Genomic DNA, 6,329 nt, shown 5'->3' on the forward strand with positions numbered 1-6,329 from the left:
AAGAAAGAAAGAAAGAAAGAAAGGTAGGAAGGAAGGAAGGAAGGAAGGAAGGAAAGAGAGAAAGAAAGAAAGGATGGAAGGAAGGAAGGAAGGAAGGAAGGAAGGAAGGAAGGAAGGAAGGAATAAACATAAAGTAAACAAATGCAAATATAATTAATATGAGGTAGTTTGGGAAGGAGGGCACTAGCAGTTGGGGAGATCAGGAAAGGTGTCATGAGGAAAATGATACCTGAGCTAGATCTTAAAGGAAGAAAGGGGTGCTATGAAGTGGAAGTAAGGAGGGAGTGCATTCTTAGCATGGGGAATGAGTGGTCAATGGAAAGACAAAAAAAAATAGAGTTTCACGTGTGAGGCAGAGAGGGAAGACTAATTTGGCTGAATCACAAAGGGAAGGAAAGGGAGTATAATATCCAGGGAGGCTAGAAAGATAGGTTGGGGCCAGGATGTGTAGAGCTTTAGTAACTAAACAATATTTTACCTTTGATCCTAGAGGCAATAGGGAGTCACCAGAAAAGGCTGAGCAGGGCAGATCTGTGAACTTGGGCAGCAGTGTGTACCCCAAAATGATAAAAATCCTCCATGATATCTGATTGGGCCATAGATTTAGAGAGGAAATAGACCTTATAGATAATCCAATCCAATCCTTCCATTTTATAGATGAGAAAAATGAAAAGCAGAGACATATATGACTTGTCTAATCACCCAGCTGGTAAACAGCTGAATCCAGTTCTTTCTGAGTCAAATCCAGGGATCTTTAGACTATGTCATGATGTCTCTTGATATTTATCCATATATTACAAGTGAGTCCTATTTCCAGCCCCTGGGCTGCCATGTTGGTAGTGTTAACATCACCACCACTCCCTTCCCCTTAATGGCCGAAGTTCTAGAAAGTAATGAACATTTGCACCTCTCCTTCCTCCCCATCCCCAATTCACTCTTCAACCCTGGAGTCCTTATGATACTCTGGTCCCTTAACTCTCTTTGTAAGACTTGCCATGCTACCCAAACCTATATAATAAAAAATAATAATAATAGTAATGATACCCAACATTGATATAGGACCTGTGGTGTGTCATACACTAAACTAAGGGCTTCATAAGCCCTCACAACCACCAGGGGAGGTAGGTATTGTTATTATCCCCCACTCACAGCTGAGGGAACTGAGGCAGAGATTAAGTGACTTGTCCAGGGTCATACAACTAGTAAGTGCCTAAAGCTGGATTGGAAATCATGTCTTCCTGATTAAAGACCCAGTATTCTGTCCTTGTACTGCCTCAAGCTGATCTCTTCATAGTCACCAGTGAACTCTGCATTCCACAAAATAATGCATAAATACATAAGACAGGTAAAAACAAAAAGCTATGTGAGGTCCTAGGCAGGACAAGAGGGAGGAGCAGAGATGGGGGGGGAAGGTTATTAATGACTTGAGGGGACAAAGAAAGGCTCCCTGGAAGAGCTGGGGACATTTGAATTTGATTTTAAAGAACGAGGAAAAAAATCAACAAATTGGTAAGAAAGAACTCAAGGGAGGAATAAAGCAGATGGAGGAGATATTATACTAATGTTACATGATTCTCTCTTCAGAAAACCAATACTGTTTATCATGACAGTAGGATGCCATGGAGACTTGCTGTGGTTGCTGATTATGTCTAGATTTTCTCCTTCTTTTTCTCCTTTCCCATTATTTCATCATAATACAATCTAACTGGGGGATAGCTAAGTGGCTCAGAGACAGAGGTCCTGGATTCAAATTTGTCCTCAGATACTTTCTGGCTGGGTAATGCTGGGCAAGTCACTTAATCCCAACTGTCTAGCCCTTACCTCTCTTCTGCCTTGGAAGCAATACATAGTATTGATTTTAAGATGGAATTAATTTAAGGATTGATTTAAGATTGAAAATTAATAATACAACCTCGGCTCGTGTTTAAGTCTTCTCTGACATCAAAGTTATCTTTATCTTTTATAAAAATAAAAAGCAAATCTACTAACAAAACCCTTTGGCTCCTTGCTCTTTGTAAAGACAGATGTGGAGCCTATGACTTCTATGTTAATTCATTCCCTTAACCCATGGGTAACTACAAAGGAAGACCTCCATTTATCATCCTTCATAAGAGAAAGAGAAGAAGCCTGTTCTGCTTGTCACAGCATCCCCTCATACAACATCTAGATTTTCTGCCAACTTTCCAACCTATTCCAAAGTGATGTTTGTCAAAAGCCAGCGCCTTCAGAATTCCCTGTTTCTTTAGGTCTCTCATCTTCCACCTAAAAATAAGTTCAAGGTGCCAGCCATTTTATGATTATGATTTTCTCATTTAGCTACTGAGTTATTAGTTTTCTTTTGTTTTTTTTAACCCTTACCTTTTTTCTTAGGACCTTCAGTACAATGTAACTTCCTGAAACAAGGCAAATTTTGAGTTGGATCTGTCCTAAGAGATGTAATAAATTTGTGGGTGGAGCTGTAAACTGGTCCAGCCATTCTGGAAAACAGTTTAGATTTATGCCTCCAAAGCAATTAAACTATGCAAACCATTTGACTAAGCAATGCCACTGCTCTGTTTATAACCCAAAGAGGTTAAAGAAAGAGGAAAATGATCCATATGCGTTCAAAGAATCTTGCTTTAAGCTTTGCCCTATTCAAGAAAAGAAAGATAAAAGTATTTTATTAACACCCAGAGACAGAAAGCAATGGTGTGACCAGAGCTGTTTGCTGCTTTTATAGACAGGAGGAAAAAGCTACCATATGAGGACAGAAGTGGGCTACGTGTCTCAGGAAGGGATGCCATTTTGGCTACTTCGATCTTTCCCCACCCCATATCTCAGTACACACGTGCAAAGGTATTTCAGACCACCATCTTCTGCCAGCCAACTGTGCATGCTCCAAAAGTTTTAAACAAGGTTTTAAACATGGACCCATGAAGGCTCACTTTGCACATGTGTACAAAAATATTTCTAATAGTTCTGTTTGGGGTGGCAAGGAAATGGAAACTGAAAAGTGTACCCATCATTTGGGGAATGTCTAAACAAGTTGTGCCATATGAATGCAAAAGGATATTATTGTGCTGTAAGAAATGATGGAGAAAAAATAAAAATAAATAATTTTTTACAAAAAGAAATGATGGGAGGGATGGTTTCAGAGAAACCTGGGAAGACTTCTATGAACTGATGCAGAGTGATATGAACAGAACTAGAACAATTTTTATTACAGTATAAACAAGCTACTCTGAAAAGCTTAGGAAGTCTGCTATTGCAGTGATCACCTATGATTCTAGAGGGCTCATGATGAACCAGGCTGATAGAGCTGATAGCCTCAAGGGTTGTTGGGATTTTTTAATTCTCTTAATTTTATTCTTCAGGACCATGGCCAACTAGGTAATTTGTTTACCTTGACTACATGGGATTTTGTTTTTCTTGGTCTCTTAATCAGGTGGAGTTCGAGAGGGAGAGTAGATAGATATTTATTTGAAAAAATGAATGCTTGTTCACTGAAAAAAAATTAAGTACAAAAAGAAGTAATAAATTTTGATTGTTGAAGAAGTGGCCAAAGGACACCATAAGCAGAAGAAGAAACAAAAGTCTGCTCTTTGGCGTCTTCAGGCCAAATGGTGCTTCTAATAGTAATTTAAAGTGGAGAAGCCCAGAGTCCTTTCTAGTATGAAGACCTAGCTCTAGGAAGGTGAACACCTAATCTCTAATTCCATTAAAGAAATAAGGAGAAAATTCACAAGTTACAACAAAGAGGATTTAGAGTGGCTATGGAGGAGGAAAAGTCACAAATGCTAAAGAGAGATCCTGGGTTGTCTATATTATGGAGAGAGATTGTGGGATTTCCTTTCCTAGACATCCTGAGGAATAGAATAGATAATTATCTACCAAGAAGCCAGGGCTAGCCCTTGCCTAAAGGCAAAGTTAGGATGAATGACCATTCTGGCTTCATGGTCCTAGGAGAATAATCAATCACAGATTTTTTTTTTTTTAATTCTTTAAGTCCACTTAGGAGGTAAAGGGGATTTTTGATCTGAGAGGAATTGTTGTCTGCTACAGAGTGTTTTGGGATTTCCAAGCTTTGTGTGAATTTCTCAACTCCTTAACATTTCCTGTCTTGAAACTGAATTCCTTTATCGGCATGTACTCCAACTCTTCTGAATTCCAGCAGCTCCAGAAAATTGGCCCATTCTCCTTACATTCTAAATTAGCTTCCCTTTACCAATGAGACAGAGGCACCAAGATGTTTTCTCCTCTCTGGGGAGGTTCTCTATTTTATAAATTTTAAAGTTGCCTTTAACCTAGAACATAGTCATCTTCTATGATGAAGTGAATTTGGCTCCATTTGTCAATCAAAAAAACCCCCACTTATTAAGCCCCAGAAGGGATAATTAAAGCCTCCAAGGGAGTAGAATATTTTACAATTAGTATTTAAAGTATTTGGTTAATCACCCGTCTATACCTCCAATTCTCAGGCTCGGTGTGCTGCTTTTAAATACTAGAGAGTTTCACCATCAACGTTCTTTAGTTGACCCTTACTGCCTTCTAAGAGAGCCACACCAAGGATTCTCTTTCTTATTTCTTTAAATAAAAAGCAACATAAGATGGTAGAAATGGCAGTGATTTGAGAATTAGAGAACTAGGGTTCAAATCTCTCCAATATCTGATACCCCCAAAACCAGAGGCAAATCTCTTGATCTCCATCCCTATCCCCACTCCCACCCCCATTTCTTTATATTTAAATGAGGTGCTAGAATTACCTCTAAGGTGCATCCAAACTCTAAACCTTGATTTAAGGGTCATAGACCCCTTGAGCTATCTGGTAAAGCATAGGGATCCCCTTCTCAGAAGAATGCTATTGAATACATGGGATTACAAAGGAGATCAATTACATTAAATATGTCAAATGAAAAATCAAATATATCAAATAAAAATTAGTTTTTAAAATCAAAATAGTTTTAAAAACAGGTTCACAGATCCTATATTGAGAGTCCTTGTTGGGACAACAAGGTGGTTCAGTGGATAGAAAGCCAGGTACATAGATGGGAGATTCAGGGTTCAAATTTGACCTCAGACACCTAGCTGTGTAATCCTGGACAACTCACTCAACTCCCCATTGCCTAGCCCTTCCTGCTCTTCTGCCTTGAAAACGATAATTTAAATTCATTTCTAAGAAGATATGGGTTTTTTTAGGCAAATGACTTCACAAGGCAGCAAGAATATATTAAACAAAATTTAAAAAATGAAAAATTTGAGGAGAAAAATCCCTGTTCTAAATCTATGATCCACTATTAAAACTGATTCCCTCGGCCTCAGACACTTCCCAGCTGTGTGACCCTGGGCAAGTCACTTGACCCCCATTGCCTACCCTTACCAATCTTCCACCTATAAGTCAATACACAGAAGTTAAGGGTTTAAAAAATTAAAAAAAAATTAAAAAAAAACTGATTCCCTTTTTGTTTTTGTTTTTCCCTTTTAGTCAGCTTAGTTCTTACTACTATAACCCTAGGTTTTCATCATCCCTTTCTCCTATGGTTCACATCTTCACAGGTATTTAATTATTTATAATTTTTACAGTGTATAAATCAATCAACCAGCAAGCCCTTATCTTATATTTATTTGGTACAGATATATGTATCTGCATACATCTATTAAGGTTCAGAAACAAGCATTCATTAGACACCCACAATGTGCCAGATACTGTGCCAAGTCATTTACAACATTGTCTCATTTGATCTTCATGACAAATCCCGGGAGCCGAGGAGGTAGGTGCTATTATAATCTCTATTTTGCAGGTGGGGAAACTGAGGCAGACAGAGATTAAGTGACTTGTTCATGGTCACACCACTCCTTTGTTTCTGAGGCTGCATTTGAAACTCAGATCCTTCTGACTCCAGAATCCGTCTTCTATCTACAGAGTCACCTACTGCCATCATTGTGTGGGTAGGAAAAATTCTATTTTATGTCTTCCTCTGTATGCTGGCAGGTGGAATATTTTAAATCTCAGTTCTGATGCTGTTACTATTTTCCCCAGGACGGATCTCCCCCCCCCCTCAAAGTTAGGGGGCTTCATTATCTCGGAGATGCAAATACTGACCACTCTCCTCCAAACTCTTACATAAAACTTTCATGAATGGAAGTGCACCAGTGATGCTAATTATTAATAACGTGGCTAGTCAAGCTTTTAAGGACCTTCCAGAAATCGTTAGGCCAACAGAAAGCTGATCTGGCCTTGCTCTATCCACTATCTATTGCATAGAATGGTGGCACGATTCCAGAGCTGCATGGGGCATTCGAGATCATTCAATAATTCAGCAAGCATTTATTAATTGTCATTATACGTGAAG

Source organism: Gracilinanus agilis, chromosome 5 (genome assembly GCF_016433145.1).
Source record: "Gracilinanus agilis isolate LMUSP501 chromosome 5, AgileGrace, whole genome shotgun sequence".
In the NCBI taxonomy this organism is placed as follows: Eukaryota; Metazoa; Chordata; class Mammalia; order Didelphimorphia; family Didelphidae; genus Gracilinanus; species Gracilinanus agilis.